Below are 23,864 nucleotides of genomic sequence, written 5' to 3'. Positions count from 1 at the left end.
TGGGACAACTGATTTTTGGAGTTTGAAAGTGTCCATTCATGTACTAAGATAGAATTCTTGGATGTTAGGTTAATTAAAAAATCAAATGAGATCCATACTGAAATGTTCAGGAAGTCGTGCTGGAGAAATAGTTTTCTTCATCGTACCAGCATGCATCCCAAACATATTCATTCTAACATCATCACCAATCAGTTACATAGAGTATCAAAATTGACTACTGATGATGCCACTTTTGTGAAACAGAAAAATAGACCATTAAATGATTTTGCTACCAGAGGTTACAATAGAGATTTGGTACAAGCTACCATAGACACCAGTGATAGACCGGGAACTGGTAAAGGGAGACCATTTTTCTATGGGAAAGTGGCCACAGAATCAAAGGTAATCAACAAGCCTCGGACTCAGGTGAATAGGCTTGTTATCCCATACACCAACAGGAACAGCAAGATTATTACAAAGAACTGGAAGTTTTTAGCCATGGATGATAGAATTGGCTCTCTAGTAGACGACAAACCAAGGATAGCATATAGGAATATGAAATCCCTCAAGAGACTTTTATGTTATGAAAAGAATGATGATCATCTCATTGTATCCCAAAGAAAAGGCACGTTTCCATGTCGGACGTGCAATCAATGTCCCTACATAGCCAATGATAACGTATTCACACACCCACACACTGGACGTATATATACTTTTAGTTGCTATGCAGATTGCAAAACTAGAGATATAATATATCTGGCACAATGCCAGAAATGTCAGAAATATTACGTAGGGAAAACAAATAGAACCCTTCGCGAGCGTATAAGAGAACACATCTACGCAATTAACAAAGAGAACACCACCAATGCGTTAGCTCGACATATTATAGACAATGGATCTCAGCATTGTTTTAAGTTTAGGGTGTTAGAAGTAGTAAAGAAGACCAATAGATTAGGTAACATAAGGAACCATACTGAAGAAATTGAGAGTAAATGGATCCTTAGGCTGCAGGCAAATCAGTATGGGTTAAATGAGAGAATCAATTTGCAACCATTTCTGGCAGCTAAACCTTTCAAATATTAGATCCACAGGGTATTCACAATATATTAGATGCTCTTATATTTGTGTTCGATGTTTTTAACTTTTCAAACTGTTGAATATGTTTTAAACAGCAAGTTTGTATATGTGTTTTTTTAAAAATACCCCCTCCCCCCCTCCACTTCTTTTCCTTGTGTGTTTTTAAAACCTTAAAAGATCAGCCTCTCATTCAAACATTGACTTGTTAATTGAGATGTTAATGAATTATAGGTGTGTCTACAAGTTATTTAAACTGAATTGTGTTTCATTATGCCATTGAAGTCTGAAGAAGCGTTATTACAACGTGAAAGTGCTAACTGTCCTAGGCATTTTGTTTCCAATAAAGGATTTGATACAGTGAAATCGTGTCATCTCAGCTTTTGGTGTATCCTCGGATTTGTTTTTGCTCACTGTGACTTTATCGCTACGAGGGTCCTTTACTCAGGAAGGAGGTTTGTTACTTGTTGTTACCTCTCTAATTGTCAACAGGCAGCTAAATGTCAACAGAATCTCTCAACATTGAACCTGTCTATTATGATGCTCACGAGGGTCAATACTAGGTCCCCCTTCTGTATAATATCCTCAAACTTCATACTACTACCAAACTTGCCACTATCCTACAACATGCTTATAAGTTGACGCTAATCTCCTCTACCCATCCATAACATTACACATAATCACTTGGTACGCATTCACTGCTATTGAAACATAAATTACCTCTCAATCCTAAACCAACAAACAAAGGAAAAGTTTATGATATTTACCTTAATGCAACACCTTAATTAGAAATACACTACCTCAAACAGCTACCAAAAAATAGAAACTGTAAACAAAACTAAATTGATAACCTCAAGTTTGATCATCATATACTTTGCTCCATTAAAAAACTCACCAAAAACTAGGGTCCTCTAATAGCGCTAACAGTACCTGACAGACCAAGATAGGATTACTTCAGCACCAGTATACCCATAAAACTATAAACTGTCCTCCTGGTGCAAGATAACTAAATTTTCTACAAACCTTTCTTATAAAATTCACCACGGTAATTCATTAAAATGATTAAACTGGACTGAACTCCCAAGCTTGCTCACCTACTCGTAACTAATCATCACCCACCTCTTATATTTTCTGAGCAAATTCCCAGCACTAAAAAATACTCTTCTGTACTACTGTTCAACTAGTGACCTTTGCACTAGCAGCAAACTGTTACTATCTATCCCTAAGTTAATCAACACCACTGAAGTCCATCTTTACTCTCACTATTTACCAAAACTGTGGAACGAAAATCCCATACATTTAGACCAAAATGATAAGCAGATTCAAAACATTCATTAAACAGTGTCTGAGTCAGTGTTGGCTCTGCTCCTCCTGATTACTTGACTATCCTTCTCCTCAGATTACTCTTACTATCAACTCTGTCACTTTGCTGTCTAACCCTCTGCAGCTTACACCATCTCTGTATACCTCACTAACTCAGAATCCACAATTCCCTCAGTCATGCACACTGGTTATGAGGAAGAACGACAACTCAAGTTGTACAACGTATTTTAATAACAGAGAAACTCCAAATTCTCAGTACAAAACTCCAGATTAAGCGCTTTCATTCTACAAGGGAACTTCATCAGGATGACCTCACTAACTCCCAAACTATCACTACCATACTTTTTACTCCCACCAATAATTACTAACCGAATGTAGTTTTTCTCTTCACCACAAGACATTACACACATACATAACTACTACTACTTCTGTTTTCAAGTTACTATCAACCAGGAAATTAAATGTGGTTATCTCCCCTAATTCCTGTAACCTTCATAATGCAGGTACATTTAACCGCTTCTCTTTTTGAATTTAGTTTTTTCTCCTACTAATTTACCAGTATGTACATTTTTTCATTTGTTTTTTGTTCTAAATGAAAATGTTCTCTCTCTTATTGCATTTTGTATTAAACATAACTCTCCACTAATTTTTCATTTAAAAGACATATGGGATGTCTGTCCAGTCAACATCCCACCGGACTGCCACCAATTAAATGCGACGTCTGGCTAATATCCCACCAGACTGCCAATAATAAATGTGACATTCCCCCACTTAATAATAATAATAATAATGATAGTAATTAAGTAGCCTCAATCCTCACCACTGAGTCCAGTGAGGGAACATCACAAAAAACGCCAGAGCACAGAGCACACAAGTAAAATTCCACAAGTCTCATTTAACAGCACAACAGGAACATGGTCTATTTCCACCACTGTCCACCCCAAATGTAAATGTTGATTATGCACTTCAGAGCAATGTGTTCCAGTTTAAGACCTCTGACTCACTCACACTCAAAACAGATTCAAATTTCACACACTCAAACACTTACAGGAAACCTGACACAGATTTCCAGTCGTGTCCCCTCTCCAACACAAACAGTAACACTGCCACCAGAAGTCAGATCTATATACCCTTCAAAGGGTGATCAAGTATTAAAAATTAAATATCAAAATAAATGATAGCTATGACCAGAAGCAGCCAAGCATTCGAGGTGACCTGGGGAGTATCAAACAGGTATAAGCACTCTCTAAACTCTAAAGAACACACTGACTGTCCAGCCACAATGTAAAGTAATGAAAAACATTTAATAAGTAAAATGATTACAAGAATGTAAATCAATAACTTTCAATAAACACCAGAATTCAATCACCAGAAATATAAAAATAGAAGTCCATCATCATAGAAAAACTATCTAAATAACTGAACTTTCCTAATCTAACTAGAGAACAATGTCCCTGATCTAATCTAAAACATAACAGCAAGGCAAAGGCAGGCTTACAGTTTTTGGTTAGTCCTTTTGCCTGGTATTTTCTGCAAAGCACTGTAACCGACTGTAACTCTCAACTAACTGATGCTCTTAACTAACTACTCAGCTTAATAGTCTCAGTGGTCTTATTTTAAAAATAACAGTCAGCTGTTTGAAAAGGTTATTTTTCCTGTTAATCAGCTGTTCAAATAATCACCTAGTAACCAGGAATATTCTAATAACATCACCCATTGTTCAGCTGAATCTCCACAAATAGTTTGTACTGTAGAATCTCCCTCACAAACATGTGCAATTAGAAATATATCAAAACACTGACAGATTCTTTAAACGTTTTGTATAAATAGGGAAATACGCAAAACTTCAAAAGCTTATTTACATTTTCACAATTAGACATGCTGGCATACAATGCAAGTTAATCTGAGAATATACATAAATCTCCGGCCAGACATGCTATCATAGATGACCGTGTTTTTCATTTTCTTCACACACACACACACACACTTTTTATATATATATATATATATATATATATATATATATATATATATATATATATATATATATATATATATATTACACACACAATTTATACACGCTCACATTTACCTATATATAATTATCTATGTACACGACATATATATATATATATATATATATATATATATATATATATATATATATAGAGAGAGAGAGAGAGAGTTTTAACTGTGCATATACATACATTGCAATTCACTTATAATTTTAACTCTGGAACGTTTCTCTCAGGGCCTCCTCTGAAAATGGTTTCTGCAAAGGTAGACTTTCTTGAACAACAAAGACAAACTGGTAAATAATGAAGACTCAAGAAAATACATGATGAAAATACTGTATCTGAAAAGAATAACCTTTTTGGAAACCTAAAAGAACTTGAATTGTTTAACAAGGCAGGTAGAGAAAAATATACTTTAACTTTGCTTGACACCTGGGTGTCACCAATGATATGTCTTTCTGCTTTTCCCAGTTAGAGGTCGCCACAGCAGAACTCCAGTCCGCTAATGATTGGCAGTAGATTTTCACGAACGCCGAGTTGCCAACTCGACGTTCAACCTTCAATGAAGGCACGCCCATTTACGCATGTCTTTCGAACGCCCACCCAACCACGGGGAGGACATGCAGACTCAACACAGAAGGCACTCCCCGCACTCCAGCCGTGAATCGAACAGGAGAACCTCTTGCTGTGAGGCAACAACGCTACCGCTGCACCACCACGGATGATACAGTGTCACTAATGATATATTAACTCTATATATTATGGTAATGTGAACTTTCAGTTAATAACCACAAATACAACTGTGAAGTTTACCATATATGTAGTCACGGACAGGCTTCAAATATGAAAAAAAAAAAACTTGTGGAAATTAAACTTTGGAATAGATGTATTCTGAAATTTTTGAAAAATATTGGAAAGTCCCTTTATACATACGCTGTAGCTAATACTTGGAACACTCTTCATATCAATTTAAGAAGTATCCCCATATGTACCACTTTAAACAAGAAATTAAACTCCATCTACAAAAGACCTGGACTTGTCCATGTCTATCTCCCACATGATATCTTTTTCTCATCTTATTTATGGTACTTTATGTCCTCCTCAGAAATACCTCCCCTCCTCTATACACTTCTCTATTTCCTATTATTCTACTGCATTTTTCCTCTGTCTAAAGACACTAATACATTGTGTCTCTGACTAATTACTGAAAGTGCATTTTACTTGTGGTACTCTGTTGTTATATTACTTTAACTGCTTTAAATGAAGTACTGATCTGTATATTACAGTAGAGTTATCCTACGTATTTCTTGTTGTAAATTGATCAATTGTACCTTTTGCTTAACTTGTAAATAATTATAAATGTATTCGGTGCTTTTCTCCTTGGGTCTTCACTGAAAATGGGTCCCTGGCTCAGTTGGACCAACTCCGTTAACAAATGTCAATAAATAAATAAAATTTGCTCTTGTACGCTAACAGAATCTTGTACCACATGCATGTATGAGGATACATTTTACCAGTGCAGTACTTTGGTCAATTGCCCTGGACCTTACCAGCCTTAAAAATGGAAGCAGAAGGATATGAGATAAGATGACATACTGATGTACTTGTGTAGCCACTGTATGAACCATATATCTGTTTTATAAACCAGGCTAGTTTGGGGATGCAACATAGAGTAGCCCATAAGATGATGTGCTAGCTGAAAAGAAAACAAACTCAGTTAATGCTAAACACTTACCATAGCTACATTTATAATCCATTTGCGGAATGTTATAAGGTACCATCCAACAACAAAGCTGAATTTCTAAAGTAAAGGAAAAAACTTGCGATATTTGAAAACATGCAATGCAATTAAACATATTTATGAATGAATACGATATGCACTTCTAGGATGCTGCTTAAACATTACCAGACAAGGAGATATTACTTCTGGCAGGTTTAATGTTATAAGTGAAATTAAAAAAATAATACTCACCATAATAAACCTAGAACTTGCAGACATTTTCCTATTTCATCAAGGACATCATGACTGGTGTGAAGTTTAGAAGCTTAAAATGTTTTTTTACCACCTTTTCTGAATTCTCACTCAAGACATAGGCAAACATTATCATGTTAACAGTTACAAGCATTATACATCACCTACATGCTTCGATATAATTATCATTAATCTAACATTGCATACATTGATCAATTTCTGCCATCCCTTAAACATTCTGCTTTTATTATTCCCACAATTTCCATTTTTCTATGTAGTTTGTTCTTACTCTTTTCTAAAGAACCCACTTCCAGTTCTTTTATCTCTGTTACAATATTCACTACTTCAGCCACGGTTGGTTTAGACTCCTGATGTCCATTTTCTAGTAACTGCTTATTTTGAAGCCACCAGAATTAAACTTAACAAGGCCTTACTATGTCTAGGCAACTTAGATCCTATATCCCAGATCAAGAAATGATTTCCTTAGTTACACCCATTCACTCACCCAATATTTCTGACAAAAGTACTCCGTAGGGAATTTTTAAAGTCAACTATCTCATTACATTCCCAAAACATATGCTCCCAGTTATCTTCTTCTTCCCCATCAGAACTCCAACATTTGTCATCTACCCAAGGAAAATTTCTTTGGAGTCTGCTTGGGGTATAAACATACCTATGCAAACATTTCCAAGCAAAAATCCTAAATATTCTTGACTTTGCTACATATTTGGGAGACATACATATGTCCTACCACTGTTTCCTTGTGAAATGCTTATCCAATCTCTCCTCAAATCTTTTCTAAACTCCTTTGATTGATTCCTACAGTTACTGTGCGATAATTAATATGCCCTACTAATTATTCCTTTTTTCAAAAGCAGCTTCTGTTCCAGATTCAACTCCACCAGAACAGGTCTTTCACTTAGGATTCCCCTAATCCCTTTGTCTTTACCTATATTCTCATATATCAGTCCCTGATAGGGAAGACAGTCTGTAGCCTGCAGTCCACGTCTTCTTGGTCCCTCCCCATTCTATTACATTTCCCTCTCTAGTTTTTTGCTCACAATACCTTGGTTCCTGTTCCAGTTTTCATCAGTAAACTCCAACTCCCTCTTGCTTACTCCCTGTACCCATGACTGCAGTCATCCCTATTGGCAGAATCTCCTTTCTCCATTCCTGTGTTGACCTAGTTCTTGGAATACTGTCTGCTACTTTATAAATATACTGTTCTATATAGCTGACATTCTCAAGGATTTGCATCTAAAATACCATTCTCTACTTATTTCTTGAATGCCCCCACCCGCTTCATTGTCATCATCCCTTTCCACTTTGATTTATAGCTTTCTTCTTATATGAGCCTTAACAGTCTAGCTCTAAAATATCTCTTCAAATAAGGTAATCCTAAGCCACCTTATTCTATAAGAAGGATCAACTTTTCCCACTTGATCCTTGCCCTCATCCCTTCCCTGATAAAATTCTTCAGCTCTACTAATTACTGTCTACAACGCTTCCTCTGGATGATAAAAATATGCCTGATCTGTATATAAAACTAAAGGGGCTAAAAACATTTTCACTGCTTGTATCTTGCTATCCATAAACAAGATCATTCCGTTTCTCATTTTTTTGTTTCTTCCCACATATTCTAAGCTGTCATAACAGAATTCTTTTTAACCCACACTCCTAAATACTTAATTTTATCATGTCCACATAAATATGGGTATTAATGAACCAATTTATGTGTGGGTATACAGTCTACAGCTATAGTCTTTTTTCTCTGCATTCATTTTATATCCAAAAAAAACTTGAAACTGTCTCAGAATATTCCACAACACTGAGATGTCCTTTTCTGGTTTTATCAGGTACAAAATAATACTGACTGCAAATAAAGCCAACTTTTCTTGATTACCATATCATCTATATCCTTGAATTTCTGACTCCCTGTTTTCTTTTCCAATTGCTTTAAATATAATGCAAATAAGGGAAAAGAGGGTACCCCCTGCCTGGTTCCTCTATTCAGACACAACTTATCACAAAGGAACCCTCTCACTTTAATTTTTTGCTTCCAATCCCTCACATGTCCTCCTAACTATTATTGCATCAGGGAATGCAAATGCTTCTGTTACCCTCCTTATAAAATTCCAGATTACTCTGTCGAATGCTTTCTTTGGATTAAGACCTACCAACAACAGTAGTATTTTCTTTCAGTCTACTTCCCTCTGGATCCACATTGTTCTATTAATTTCAAATGTCTGCCTCTCCTCCACAAAACCACACTGATCTATATTATTTTTTTTATCACATTTGCCATTCTTTTAGCTATTACAGACATAAAAGCTTAAATTGTTGTGTAATTTACAGAATCTTAAAACAAAATATGAAACTTTGAGTGTTTACTCTGTCTGAAGTGACTAAAAATATATCTGACTAACCCTAAAATAAAGTAAAACCTACAAGGCTGCAAAGACATATACCTTCTGAAAAGGGGAATAGGGAGAAAGACAACTTATTCAAGTGCAGACACACACACACACACACACACACACACACACACACAAAATCATTTATAAGATAATATGATAAGTAAAACAAACCATTATAAAACATGGCATTGATGTACAACAGAAAGAGAAAGCATTCCTAGCAACTTGGGAAAGTTCGATAAGAGTGTTCTAATGCATGTTGCATCAGCCTTCTTGGTTATAGAAAATGGACCTCTTCTTAGCAGATCATTTATTCACATACTTTGGATGTTCAGAGGCAGGTGCGTTACTAAACTATTTCAAGAAAATATCATTTTTTCAAAGTTTTTTAAAAAGGAAAAGAAGACCTGCCTTATTCCAAGCCAAACATGTCTTAAGTGACTGGCTCACACTATTACCTTTTGATATATATAAAAAAAAAAAAAAAACAGCATAAAAAAATTACAAGACTCAGTGGCAGGCACATCTGCAGTACAGTTCAAGAATATTTCTACTAAGGGCATATTAGAAAATGCAACTTGGACTGCAATCTATATGTTCCATTTGCCTTTTTTTGCCCCCCCCTCCCCACCCCCACTGTTAGTCACCAATGCGTCTTAAAAATAGCTTACTCCTTACCCCTCTCCCATGGGCAAAGAGTACCAGCCTAAAGCCACAAGAACAAAGGAAGAGTACTAGGTAAGTAATCACAAAAACCATAACATACCTAGCCATATCCCTTTTCTAGCACTTAATAATGCTCACCTCCCATATCAAGCAGAGTTGTATACACATTCCTTGTGAAAAGTTACATCTACGCATCTAGTCAAAGACTAGCCTTAAAGGTAGTCACAATAGTCCACTGTTTCACCAGTAGTAGTAACTTATTCAAAAGGCTGGGAAAACACTGAGTTGGGAATCTCTCTCTTTAGTGAGTCTTGTTTATTTGATGATGTAGATTTAGGTTCCTAGTATGGGTGCTTGTACAGCCGCTGGTTTTGCAAAGAAACAAACTTAAATAGGATTTTGTCTTTTATGGCTCAAAAAGAGAGAATTCACCTTAGAGCAGCCAGTAGACTACTGAGTATATGGAGAGTTGTGCTAATCTGTCAGAACAGTTCAAGAATTTAAGGCTTTTAATTTTCTTGGTAGGGTATCTTTGAAGCCTTACTAGGTAAATGATGTGTTTCAATTTATACAAATAAAAGAGGGCACTGCATTCAGTAATGGGTCTTGGTAAGGGAAGGCTACTGTGGCAGGATGACTTGAAGAAATTCCCTTGAAAATTAACTAGGCCAGTCACAGGAATTTCCTGACTATGGCTGAAACACAATGATTGAATAAGACATAACTGTCCATATAAATATCCAGGTCTGCTGTCATATTTCAGAGTGGTCCTGCGATAAGGGGATGGGGATTTCTTCAAAGTTTTCATCATTTTCCTTCCTTTGTCATGGGGACACTGAATGGAATTTGTAGCTAGCAATGAAGGAATAATTGGAATTATTAGTGGTGGCTGGATCTCCAGGAACTCCAAGGTATGGTTGTGAATAATCAGACATGAGGTGATAGCACTTCTGACAAATACAGAGACTCCCATGGCTTGGCAGAACATTTGCATACACTGTTGATTGAAGAAAAGAAGAGACCAAGGCATCCCAGTAAAGTGTCTTCTGTTCCAACAACTGGGATTGTTATGCCCTACAATTTTCTATAAAGGTGGGAGTGCAACGACATAACATGCATACATGGCCCTGAAGGACACACTGAACCTTCCCCTGAGGCAGACAAGGCATTAATTGGATGAATGCTCAATACTACACCCCCTTGGCTGGCTCTCTAACTTTCTAGGTTGCTAATTGATCTTGGCACATTAGTACTACATGCAGACACCTGTATCTACACCAGAAGGCTGGCAGTGGACTGCAGTGTACACTTTCTCAGAGGACAACAAGCTACAAACGTATTGCAGGGGTCAGATAAGTTTTGAAAAGGCTGTGCTCCCACTAATACTCTTGCTGCCTTGGATGCAAAGTGTAACAAGTTACTGTTACCATCACTTTTTTCAAACAAGTTGTACAGTTGTGGCATCCCACCTTCCAGAGCTCTTGATGTCATTGAAGAGATGTATGTAGTCTGCTACTATTTTTCTGCTTTGTTACTACTGTTTGTTATACTGAGTGTTTACACTGGTTTAGCTTGACAGTTTTTAATTTAGGCCAGAAAAGTTGTCTACCACAAGCACAATTAGGTTATAAGATCTGTTTACCATAAGCAAACCTTTCCTCGCAACACTTCCTTTCAGCCTTGAAGAGATGAAACTGGTACATGACAATACTGCTTGTATGGGAGCTTTGAGTATGTTCTGTATGAATAACTCTGTAAGACCAACATTGGCCTTAACAAGATGACACCAACTTGAGAAAAATATGGCTAGACCAACTCCTCCAAAAGTAAGAAACCCCAGATGTAATGAATTAGAAGTTATGTACTCACCATAACGTTCCATCTGAGTGTAATGAATTAGAAGTTATGTACTCACCATAACGTTCCATCTGAGTAGGTGTATTCATTTGTCTGCAACCTGTGGGTTATGGATCCGATATCGGATCCGAACCGGCATGGTTTACCAGCTATGGATCCGAGCTCTCAGCTCCTCCCCTCACCCATAATGCCCTGCTCTCTCTACATGACTTCAGATCGAGTTTGCCAACAGCATGAACACCTTGAAAAGGGTAACACATAATATGCAGGAAACTGAAAAAGGCCAGGGGGATAGGAGGGCGGGATGGTTGCAGACAAATGAATACACCTACTCAGATGGAACGTTATGGTGAGTACATAACTTCTAAATCTGAAGTAGGAGATTCATTTGTCTGCAACCTGTAGGACAGAGTCCCCAGCTACCTGAATCTTGGGCGGCCATCATGGAAGGATATTCCGGAGCACCGCGGAGCCAAAGGATGCTCTACCCCTAGATGTAAGATCCAACTTGTAGTGGGAAATAAAGGTATGAGATGAAGCCCAAGTGGCTGCTGCACAAATATCATCTCTAGAGGAATCCTAGCCTTAAAGGCGACCGGGGTAGAGACTGACCGGGTTGAATGGGCATGTACACCCTCTGGTGCGGGCCTTCCAGAAGCTTGATAAGCCAATAAGATGCATTGTGAAATCCAGCAAGATAATGAGACTTTAGAAATTGGCTTGCCCAAATTAAATTTAGCAAAGGAAATGAACAACTGGTCGGATTGCCTATGACCAGCCGTCCTGTTTAGATAAAATCTAAGTTGCCTGTGAACATCTAAGGAATGAAGCTTGTATTCACCCTTGTTTTGATATTTAGGAAAGAAAACAGGGAGGTTAATGGATTGATTAATGTTTGCTTCAGAAGCTACCTTAGGAAGAAAGGACGGGTTGGTCCTGAGGTAAACACGGTCCGGATGAAAGACCAAGTAAGGAGGTTTGGCTGATAATGCTTGAAGTTCTGAGACTCTCTTGGCCGAGGTAATGGCTACTAAAAAGGCCGCCTTGAAAGATAAGAATTTCAGATCCACCGTAGCCGCCGGTTCGAAAGGGGGAGCGGTCAAGGCCTGGAGGACCAAAGAAAGGTCCCAAGGAGGAACCACTTGCTTTACAGGGGGCCTGAGAAGGAAAGTACCTTTTAGGAAAGTCTTACACAATTTGGCAGACATCAGTGGACTGGAGTCATGACCAATATGATAATGAGAAATTGCCGCAAGTTGTACTTTGACCGTGGAACTGCTGGCACCATCATTAAAAAGAGTGGTTAAGAAGTCAAGCACCAGAGGAAGGGGAACTGTGAAGGGGTTTAGGCCTTGCCGCTCCGCCCACAAGGAGAACCGTTTCCACTTACTGCGGTAGACTTTCCTAGTGGATGGTTTATGAGCCGCCACCAGGATGGCCTTAACAGGGGATGAAATACCGGGAGTCCTGATCAGGAGTGGAACTGGAGCAGCCAAGCGATCAGCTTCAGGTTGTCCAGGTTCGGGGGTGATAAGCGGGATGGATGAGATATCAGATCCGGAATGGGATCTAGAATCCAAGGAGGATTCACTGAGTGAGACCTTAGGAAAGGGAACCAGATCTGTCGAGGCCAAAATGGAGCAATGAGAATCATTCTGCACCCCAACCGAGAGGCTTTCTGAAGAACTTGGAGCATCAGAGGCAAGGGGGGATAAGCATAAAGAAGACCGGGTGGCCAAGCATGCACCAGAGCGTCTCTTGGGGTACCTCCGGGAGGAGGTATTACAGCGAAAAAACTGTCGCACTTGGTGTTTGAGGGAGACGCAAAAAGATCGCAACAAGGAGTTCCCCACCGTGCGAAGATGCGTTCCGCTACCTGAGTATTGAGAGACCACTCGTAAGGGGTGAGAATGGTGCGACTGAGTTTGTCCGCCAGGATGTTGGACCGACCCGGAATATGCGTTGCTATGAGAAAGCGGTTGGTGGAGATTGCCCATTCCCACACACTCATGGCTTCTCGACAAAGAGGGTAAGACCTGGTTCCTCCTTGTTTGTTGATATACCAGACAACAGACATGTTGTCCGATTGAATCGCAATTGTTCCCAAGGGAAGAAAGGCCTGAAGTGCTAGCAACACTAAGAGCACTGCTCTCATCTCTAGAACGTTGATATGCAGTGAGGTCTCTGAATCGTTCCACATGCCTAGGACCGTCCGGCCTGCAAAATGCCCCCCCCCACCCGAGGCGGGAGGCGTCCGTGGTCACCGTGGCAAGAGGGGGAGAAGCACAAAAGGGGCGGCCTCCGTGGAGATCTGGAGAGTGTAGCCACCACAGGAGGGACCGCTTGCAAGCCTTGCTGATCGCAATGGGATGATGCATAGGAAGAGCAAGATACAACCACTGAACTAGGAGTGTCCATTGAAGGATGCGCATATTGAACCTGGCAAGAGGAAGAAGCGCTATTGCTGCCGCCATGGACCCTAGGGCCCTCAGGACCAACTCCGCCGGAACTGAGCTTGAGTGGAGAATGGCCCGCACCTGGAGCTGCAAATTTTGAATTCTGTCCGCAGTGAGGAAGGCTCTTAATCTCCTCGTGTCTAACCTGGCACCTATAAAATCTATGAACTGCGTGGGTGCTAGGTTGGATTTTTCTGTGTTTATTGTGATGCCCAGACGGGGAGCAAGATGGAGAAAGGAGTCTCGCGCCAATAGTAGTAGATGCCTTGTTGGGGCGGTGAGAAGCCAGTCGTCCAGGTAGGGAAAGACCTGCACCCCCTGAAGCCTCAGGTGGGCCGCTACCACTGCTAATACTTTGGTGAACACCCTGGGAGCTGTGGTGAGATCAAAGGGAAGGACCCGGAATTGGTAGTGACTGGCTCCCAACCGGAAGCGGAGAAACCTCCTGGAGCGCCTGTCCATTAGTATATGGTAGTACGCATCCTTGAGGTCTATGGAGCACATCCAGTGATTTTCTCCCAGAAGGGGGAGAATAGACTGCAACGTAACCATTCGGAATTTCTCTTTGGGAACTGTCAGGTTCAAGAGTGAAAGGTCTAAAATTGGTCTTAGATCCCCCGTCCTTTTTGGCACTAAAAAGAACCTGGAGTGGAACCCTGATCCGATCTGGTCTGGGGGGACGGGCTGGATGGCTCTTTTCTTTAGCAGACGGCCAATTTCTGCCAAAGCGGCCTCCCACTGACTGGGTGGAACGTCGGGGAGGGACTTCAATTTTGGCATGTGACGAAACGGGATACGGTATCCTCTGGATATGATTTGGAGGACCCAGCGGTCTGATGTTATGGACTCCCATGCCGCTAGGTGCTCCGAAAAACGTCCCCCGACTGCCTCCAGAGTGGAGCAGTCGGGCAACCCTTCAGGGCTGCTGCGGGCCGTTCAGGGAAGGGTTCTCTGGACCCGAAGTTCCTGGGAGCCCCTCTGCCCCTGGGGCGGCGTCCTCCCTGTCCTCCTCTGCCACGGAAGGACTGGTTGTCCGGAGCGGGCTGGGATTGCTGCGACTTCCGGAACCACATCTTCTTCTGGCCCTTTTGGTTCCTAGAATAGGGCCTCTGGGGCACAGAGAAGCGGATTCCGATGGCAGACAGCGTCTTCCCGTCCTTTCGCTCTGGGTCAAGGTATCGCGAACAGATTTGCCAAAAAGGGCAGAACCATCGAAGGGAGCGTTCGCAAATGACGCCTTGAAGGGCTCCGTAAAATCGCAATGACGGAGCCAGGCCTGACGTCTAGTAACTAGGCCTGCCCCTGCGGCTCTAGAGGCACCTTCCGTAGCGTGGGACAGTAACCGCATAGAGGTGTTAGTGACGGACCTAAGAGTGGCCATGCGGGTGGAGTGCAATACTTTGTCCTCCTCCGACATGGACTCTGGGGGGGATGCAGCGTATTCTTTAATAAGATCGCTCTGCATCCTAATCACATGTGCCAGGTAGTTCAGCGCTCTTACTGAAAAGGTCGCCGAACTAAACATCCGCTTCCCCAAGCGGTCCATCATTCGAGACTCCTTGCTCGGGGGATGGACTGAGGGACTCTCCTGAGCAAGTTCCCTCTTGTTGGCAGCCGCCGTCAACATGGCATCTACCGGAGGCCCCTTACTCCAATGGGCACGGTCAGCCGGGGGACTGAGAATACGGTCGGGCCTTTTTGGGATTGGCTCCATGGTGTCCGGTTCCTTCCACGCCCTGGTGGTAATGAGGTCCACCAGGGGGTCGGCAGGAGGGGACACCCAAGAGGTAGACGGGCCCGCTTCAAATGCCTCCAAGAACACGGACTCATCCGAGGAAGACTTGGGGGCAGACCACCCCTTATGCGGGGCATTTCCCTGGTGTCTTCAAATGAGACATCCTCAGGGGTGATCTTGGGAGCCTTCCCCTTCCTCCAAGTCCGTGTCTTCTGTGAGAGACTCGGGGGAGTCAATGTGCCTCCTTTTGCACGTATGTTTGCGGGGGGCATCCTCCGGGGGGGCTGTCAGAAGACTCCTCGCAAACAGTGACCTGTTCCAGAGTAACAACTTGGGGCAAAGGAGCGGGCTGTCCCAAAGGCCGGATGGTGGAAGCCTGACCCAGTACAGATGGAGCGCGGGACGGAGCCGAAGCAAGTGCCGGGGGTCCGGAGACCCTCAACAGGGCCCTCTCCACTACATCAAACGCCGAAGGGGAGCCGACCTCGACCAAAGGATCCGACAATCGGCTCCCCCTCGGATCCGAGGAGTGGATCGGAGCCGGCGCCGAAGTGCTCGGATCCGAGGGGACAGTGCGCTCCGACACAGACGGCGCCGAAGGAGCACTAATCCCCCCGGATCCGAAGCTCGGATCCAGGCTCAGAGAGGTCGGATCCGAAGCACTCGAGGGCAGGGTCGGATCCGAAGTACTGAGTACTATCGGCGCCGACCCACCCCCGGCTCCGAAGCTGCTCAGCTCCAACTGCTCCGAACCCGGGTAGCGGGTCGGAGAAGGAGCAATAGGTTTAAAGAAAGGGGTCGAGCCCCCCCCCAGAGGGGGGGGGGGGGAGGCAAGAGCACTCCCATCTGCATCTGGGCCTGGATGAACCTTCTCATCATCCAGTCCAGATCAGCGTCTGATAAGCTATAGGTCGATCTCGACGAGGCTACCGAGGTAGGCCTTGAGTGCCTCCTGGATAGCCTCGACGGAGATCGGGTCTCCTTCTACTCAGGTCCCGGTGAAAAGCACACGGGTGACCGGAGCCGAGGAGGGGGAGAACCAGCAGACAAGGAGGCCGGAGGAGAAGCCCGCTTGGCAGGCGGGGCCGAAACAGAGGTCTCGGCCCGCCGCTTATGGTGCTTCTCCCTCCGGTCCTTCTTTCTAGCTTCCCTCTCCTCCGAACCACTACAGGGAGGTTGAGTCCCAGGAGGAGGAGGGGGAGCCGGAGAGGAGGTAACCGTAGACACGGTTCCCCCCGAAGGAGCGGAGGTCGGAGCAGAGTCCGGGGGCAAAAGTCCCGCCAGGACCAACTTAGACCTCCGCTCCTTCAATGCCCTGGGGTTGAACCCTGCACAAATGGAACATCCAGAAGTGAGGTGTTCAACCCCAAGGCATCGAACGCACCGAGTGTGGCCATCAGCAGGGGAAAGCTTATGGCCACACTCGGGGCACTTCGAAAAAACAGCCTTAGGTTGTTCTGACATCCTAAGAGCTTAGAAATTACTTAAACTAAAGGTAAAAAGTAAAAGTAACTAAACACACAACAGGCCCAAACACACACTACGCTACCAGTGAGGGGAGGGAAACTAAGTAAAAAGTATTAAAATAACTAAAGTATAACTATCAAAAGGGGAACCTAAACTTTCACTCAAACTTTCAAAAAAAAAGATTAAATTTTAACACTAGAAATACTTTATAAACCACTTAGCTGTAGAGCTCAAGAACACCAATCTGGTCACCAGCGCTGCAAACTAGATCTGGGGTCATGTAGGGAGAGCAGGGCATTATGGGTGAGGGGAGGAGCTGAGAGCTCGGATCCATAGCTGGTAAACCATGCCGGTTCGGATCAGATATCGGATCCATAACCCACAGGTTGCAGACAAATGAATCTCCTACTTCAGATTTATTGTTACACTTACCTCTCCTCAAACAGCTACAATTATGTTAACTATTCTAAAGATCTATACATGTAATCCATACATTTTTCACATCACAGTACAACGTATTGCTTCACAGTCAGCATAGAGATCATAACCGAGATGCACTCCTGGGCCCTAAGAAATCAGGAAACAAATGCACATTTCATCCAGACTTTACACACAATACATGCACAATAAATACAATGTTTCATCTTTTGTAAGATTTTTGTAAACACGATTATATAGGTCGTCCAAGTTTTTGTGAACTTTAGGTAGATAATAAAATCTAGACAGTTTACAATTATGCATTTTAAACTTTATGTCTTGTTTTGAAAGGAATCCTAACCTATATCCTTTTTCTAATAATTTCTGAAAATTACTAATAGATATTTGATATTCTACAACACTAGAAACTTTATAAACTTTTTCATCTGATAAATGGTTCATACACATTTTAAGATACTGAAAAAAAATGCAGAATAACTACTTTATGGCCTTATCTGAAGGTTTAATAACTAATTCTTGTCTTTTACCCAACTCTTGTAGGGCCTTCCATTCCTGCTTAGTCAGTTAAAACACACCTTTTTATTCTTTACAAAGTCAGAAAAATACACTTTCAACAGTAAAGTTTACCACTGTATTCCTTCATGTGTAAAGGGAGAGATAAAATTACTTTTATAAGGAACATTTGAAGTGTCAAGTAGACACTGCATTAATTTCATTATCATACAAGTTTTCAAATGAAGAATTCAAGAAAAAAAAAATTATGAAAGCCTGTATTTTTTTTTTTTTTTTTGGTCAAGATGCAAACTCAATGAAAATGTAAAAGGGCTGTAGTAAACTTCAGAATTGAAACTGACTTGGCTTTATATGAGATACAGTAGCAGAAACACACAATCTCAGGTTACCAGAGAATAAACAGCAGAATAACTGCTTGCAGATGGTTAGACCCCCATGTAACTGCAGTCCACAGCCTTCTAAAAAACAGTCCCTCCTTACGGAATTCTGTCACAAAAGCTATAAAATGCTGAAAGCCTACTTTGCTTAGAAAGGTCAGAGTTGTGGCTGAGAAAGGTCAACAGTCCAATTAATTTTGCCTGTTAACAGACTTCAAATAATTACAAGATTCTTCCTTACTTTCTGCATTACTTCATGTAATATCTGATAATGTCGCTGTCTGTCCAAAGTGAGTGATATGCCCAGGTAAGTATCCAAGACTCTTATACTGAAGATTCTTCTTGGTTGTTGCTGTACCGACTACATAGTACAGTTGTGTACACTTACCATAAATGTAGATGTTTGAGTGTATTCACTGTTGCAGTCATTACATTTGGGTAATCTGCTGGCAGGTTGCCCTCAGCTGGCCTGAATAACAAAGTCTTGGGTCCTGCGTCGGTTGCTGTCTTCTCTTCCATGACGTCAGGTTGTCAGGGGTATAAAACATGCAGCCGAAGCCATTTTAACCAGTTTTTCTTGCCCCAGATGTCAGGTGCCCCCCCAAATGGGGAGCAAAAAAAAAAAAAATAATATATATATATATATATATATATATATATATATATATATATATATATAAATAATATATGCATGTATTTTAGAACACAAAAAAATTACCTTCAACTAAAAGCAAATACACCACAAAGGCTTTTGAGCATAGTGAAGGAAAGAAGAGGTATAATAATAGAGAAGAAAGGGGGCTGGCGGGTGGGTAGCCCAGACTGCAACAGTGAATACACTCGAACATCTACATTTATGGTAAGTGTACACAACTGTACTGTGTTCTTCATGTTTCACTGTTGCAGTCATTACATTTGAGTAGAATCCCAAAGCTATGGATGGGAGGATGGAATTAAACAGTATTGGGAGCAGCTATAAGGCCCTGCAGGACTGCAGTGGCAAAGCCTGCCCTGGATTTAGAAAAGAGAGGTAAATGGTAATGTTTGGTGAACATATGAACTGAGCTCCAAGTAGCAGCTTCTAGAATGTCTCTGGTAGGAACCCCTCTGAAAAAGGCTGCAGAAGTAGAAGCAGTCCTCGTGGAATGGGATCTGATCCCCTTGGGCACAGGTTTACCATGGTGCACATAACAGAAATGAATACAATGGCTTATCCATTTTGAAATAGTCTGCTTTGATATAGCCTTCCCCTCTGTTCCTGCAGCAAATGCCACCAGTAGTTGCTCAGACTTTCTTAGAGATTTTGTCCTGTTTAAGTAAAATCTTAGTTGTCTGTGTACATCCAATGAATGCAGAATTCGCTTCCCCTTGTTCTGCGGATTTGGGAAAAAAGTTGGCACGTGAATGGTCTGGTTAAGAGCCACACTGGATACCACCTTAGGCATAAAAGAAGGATTGGTCCTGAGGGCCAACCTGTCCGGGTAAAACATAATGTAAGGCTCCACTGCCATGCGAGCCTGTAGTTCTGAAACCCTTCTAGCTGAAGTGACTGCTAAAAGAAAGGCAGTCTTCCAAGAAAGAAATGTTATATCCGCAGTAGCAGCTGGTTCAAAAGGAGGTAGGGTGAGTTTTTCCAGCACAAAATTGAGGTCCCATGCAGGAGTCTGTGCTCTCCTGGGAGGCCTTAAATTTTTGGCCCCTCTGAGGTACTGCTTTAGCAGGGGATGAGAAAAGAGAGTAGGCTCTGTGTTGTAATGAGCTGAGATGGCAGAGGCATGGATTTTTATTGAAGAAAAAGATAGGCCCTTGTGAAGCATCTCAGTTAAATATTGCAAGATCTGAGGAATATCGAGCTTTGCTGTGTCTATCCCTTGTGCTTGGTACCAAGCACAGAATCTCTTCCATTTATCAGCATAAGATTTTCTAGTACTAGGCCTTCTAGCCTCCAAAATAACATCCATCACAGGTTTACTGAGAGATGTGTTTGGTGAAATTAGTTGATTAGCCATGCTGCAAGATTCAGAGTTTGGAGCTGACTGTGCAGAATTTGATAGTTCTGCTGAGACAATAGATGAGATATTTGAGGCAAGTACCACAAAGGGAGGTGTGACATATTCCTTAGAAGTGGGTACCAGTGTTGGCGAGGCCAGTCTGGAGCAATCAGAATCATTTTTGTTTTTTTCCTGTCTGACTTTTAGTAAAACCTTGGCGAGCAGAGGCAGAGGGGGAAAGGCATAGACTGATAGGTTTTTCCAGCTGAAGGATAGAGCATCCACTTTCCAAGCTTTTTTGTGTTGAGTTCTTGTGCAGAATTTGTCCAACTGATAGTTTTGGGGAGAGGCAAATAGGTCTATGTCTGGGCTCCTCCACTTTCGTGTCAACATGTTTAAGATTTGTGGATCCAGTTTCCATTCGTGTGGGTCCATAAGATTTCTGCTTAGGTTGTCTGCTAGAGTATTTTGCTTTCCTGGCAGGAACTGAGCCTGAAGATGTATTTGGTAAGTCAAGGCTGTGTTCCACAAGGCCATGGCTAGTCTGCAAAGGGGGTAGGAGTGGGTACCCCCCTGCTTGTTTATGTACCACATAACTGTGGTGTTGTCTGTCTTTATCAGTAGTTGTCCTGGATGAAGAAAGTCCTTGAAGGCTGTCAGAGCATTCTGTACAGCTAGCATTTCTTTCTGGTTGACATGTAGATGCATTTGATTTGGGCTCCATTCGCCCTGAATGCATCTCCCTGCCAGATGGGCCCCCCAAACATAGTCTGATGCATCTGTAGTCAGGGTTTGGGTGGCAGGGGATAGAATGAATGACAGTCCCTTGTTTTGGTGACATGCCTCTGCCCACCAAAGGAACTCCTGTTGCAGGCAGGGAATGAGAGGAATCATTGTTTCCAGGCTGTGACAATGTTGACTCCATAAGCTTTTTAGGTACCATTGAAGTATCCTCATATGCAGTCTTGCATATGGAATTAGTAGAATGCAGGATGCCATGAACACCAAAGCCTGCAGAATTTGTCTTGCAGATAGCTGGGCTTTTGTTGCCACTTGTTTGGAGTATGTTGTCAATGAATTTGTCTGGCATGAGGTAAGCCATCTGGGCAGCTGTATTCAAACTTTCACCCAGGAATGTAATTATTTGAGAGGGTACCAGTTGTGATTTCTTTTCATTTATGGTGTACACTAGGCATGTTAGAAGCCTTTTTACAAATGCAAAATGTTGAAGAAGAGTGTCCTTGTCCTCTGCCTGAATGAGACAATTGTCCAGATATGGATAAATTTGAATGTTTCTTTGTCTGCAAAATGCAATTACTGGTGCCAGGCACTTTGTGAAGACCCTGGGCGCAGTAGATAAGCCAAAGGGCAGTGGAGAAAACTGGTAATGCAAATAGCCTGCTTTGAAGCGGAGGAATCTTCTGCAAGATTCCCTGATTGGGATATGCAGGTATGCCTCTTAAGTCTAGTTACCAACCAGGCATTCTTGCCTAGCATAGGCCGTAGCTGTTGTAGAGTCAGCATCTTGAATTTTGGAATGTCCAGGAAAGTATTTAGTCCAGAATTGGATGCCATGATTTGTCTTTTCTGGGTACCAGGAAAAGTCTTGAATAGAACCCTTGTCCTTTTTCCGGTACTGGTTGAACAGCCCCCATATACATGAGGGACATGTCTTGTTTCTGGGCCTCTGTCCACTGATTTGGTGGCAGATCTGGCCATCCGTTTGGAATTGGCAACATGTGGAAATGAAATATGTACCCCTGGGATACTATATTTAAGCCCCACTTGTCCTGGGTAATTAGATGCCAATTTTGAGCATGAAGTGCTAGTCCCCCCCCCCCCCCCCCAAGGAGCTGCCAAAAGATAAGTGCTTGGAAATGGCAGAGGAAAGTCATTGACTATAGGGTGGTGCTTTGCTACCTCCTGATTTGGAGTTGGAGGCACCCCATTGTTTTGTCCTGTAAAATCCTTGTGACTGAAATCTGGAGCCTTTGGAGCATCTGGGTTTGACCTGAGCGGCTCTGTTGGACACTGGAAAGGACCAATTCTTAGTAGGCCAGTGCCTACTGAAGCTGGGTGGCTGCACTTACAAGAAATCTTTTTACAGTTTGCATAGATTTAGCTTTGTCTTCCATCTTTTTTAAAACCCCTTCTGCCTTATTACCAAACAGACTGTCCTGCTGTAAAGGAGCATCCAACAATTTAGCTTTAACATGATCAGGCAGATTTTGCTCCATGAGCCAAGAATGCCTTCTTATCACAGATCCAGTTATGGCGGCCCTGCAAGAGGCCTCCAAGGAATCAAAACCACATTGCAAAATATGCGTTCCAACTTGTTCAGCTGAATGCAATAAATCCTGTAACTCTATTTTCCACACAATCAGAAATCATAAGTTTTTGTTTCAGTAAGCCCATAACATGCTATTGATATTTAAGCATATGAAATTGGCAGTTTAAAGCCCTGATTGCCAGGGTTGCAGACGTATAAACCTTCTTACCTCATCTATCCAGCACCCTGGAGTCTCTATCTGAAGGGGTAGGATTTTTGGCTGTAGAAGCCTTAACACCTTTGGGACCCTGAGAAATAGTTTCAGGGTCAGCAGCAGGATTTTTGAAAAGAAGTTTGTGGGAGTCAAGAACCCTGTAATATCTGTCTGGCTTACTAGGAGCCGGAGGCAGTGAATCAGGAGCCATGCTGGATTCTGAGAAAACATCAACAACAATGTCTAAAACAGGAGGTATACCCAAAGGCATTCTGAAAAGTCCTGACTCTCCCAATGAAAATGTTCTCTTAAAGTATGCAAAGTCTCTCCAAAAGAAAAATCCACAGGAGGATAAGCAGAAGGGATGGATTCCTCTGCATCAGAGTCCTCATAACGTGGTATAGAAAATTCCTGATCAGAAGAGGAATCAGAAGAAATGGAAACCTGATCTGAAGATTCATAATCGGTGCCTTGCCTAGGCCTCTTAGCAAGGGGTGGGGGGTGGGGTGGGGGGTGGCAACCCCTGATCAAGATAATTAAATCCTCAGCCATTTTGATCATTTGTTTTTTAGGCATAAGAGCCTGAGCACATGGCTCATGCATTGGTTTTTTAGACATAGAAGTAGGTTTTGGCCTTGTTTTTGATGATGGCGGTTTAATATACAAAGGTTGAGTCCTGAAAACACCCTCAGAAGCCAGTGCCTGCTCAGCAGCTCCGGACCCATCCAAGGGAGAGACATCCGCGAGTTCAATACTTAGAGAATCTCGCGGCATACCGGACTCCGAATGGGTCTTGGTAGAGGCCTGCGATTCAAAAGTAGCGGGCATCTGGGGCTGCGAAAGTGCCTCACTGAGTACCGGCGAACCGTCGACTGGCTTAGGAGAGCTTCGTCGTCTGTTTTAAACCTCAGTCTGTCGCTTTTTCCTTGCATTTTTAGTGAATTCCGGTAGTTGAATTGCTAACCGACGAAATTTCATGACTGTTAAATCTTGAATCGAAGTATTTAGAAGCAAAAATATACAGACACTTAATAGTACGTTGGTTAAATTTAACACAAAGCCGACAGCAAGGCACGTTGTGATCAGGGCCTAGGCAAGGAA

The 23,864-nt window shown here is 42.2% G+C and overlaps 1 protein-coding gene and 1 long non-coding RNA gene across 2 annotated transcripts in view; both read right to left on the bottom strand.

The window, feature by feature from the left end:
• The window catches only part of ROCK2 (Rho associated coiled-coil containing protein kinase 2), a gene marked incomplete in the record, with an annotated part of 2,656,097 nt that overhangs the window by 1,130,923 nt on the left and 1,501,310 nt on the right, over positions 1–23,864 (bottom strand).
• Positions 6,127–23,864, bottom strand: part of LOC122810715 — a 90,746-nt gene continuing 73,008 nt past the window's right edge. Inside the window, exon 3 of the long non-coding RNA XR_006366121.1 lies at positions 6,127–6,184. This is a non-coding gene — a long non-coding RNA (uncharacterized LOC122810715). The remainder of the gene's footprint in view (positions 6,185–23,864) is intronic.

Source organism: Protopterus annectens, chromosome 1.part1 (genome assembly GCF_019279795.1).
Source record: "Protopterus annectens isolate FY-2018-M chromosome 1.part1, PAN1.0, whole genome shotgun sequence".
Taxonomy (NCBI): Eukaryota; Metazoa; Chordata; order Ceratodontiformes; family Protopteridae; genus Protopterus; species Protopterus annectens.
Note: the sequence above shows the minus strand (reverse complement) of the source record. Positions and strands in the feature narration are given on the sequence as shown.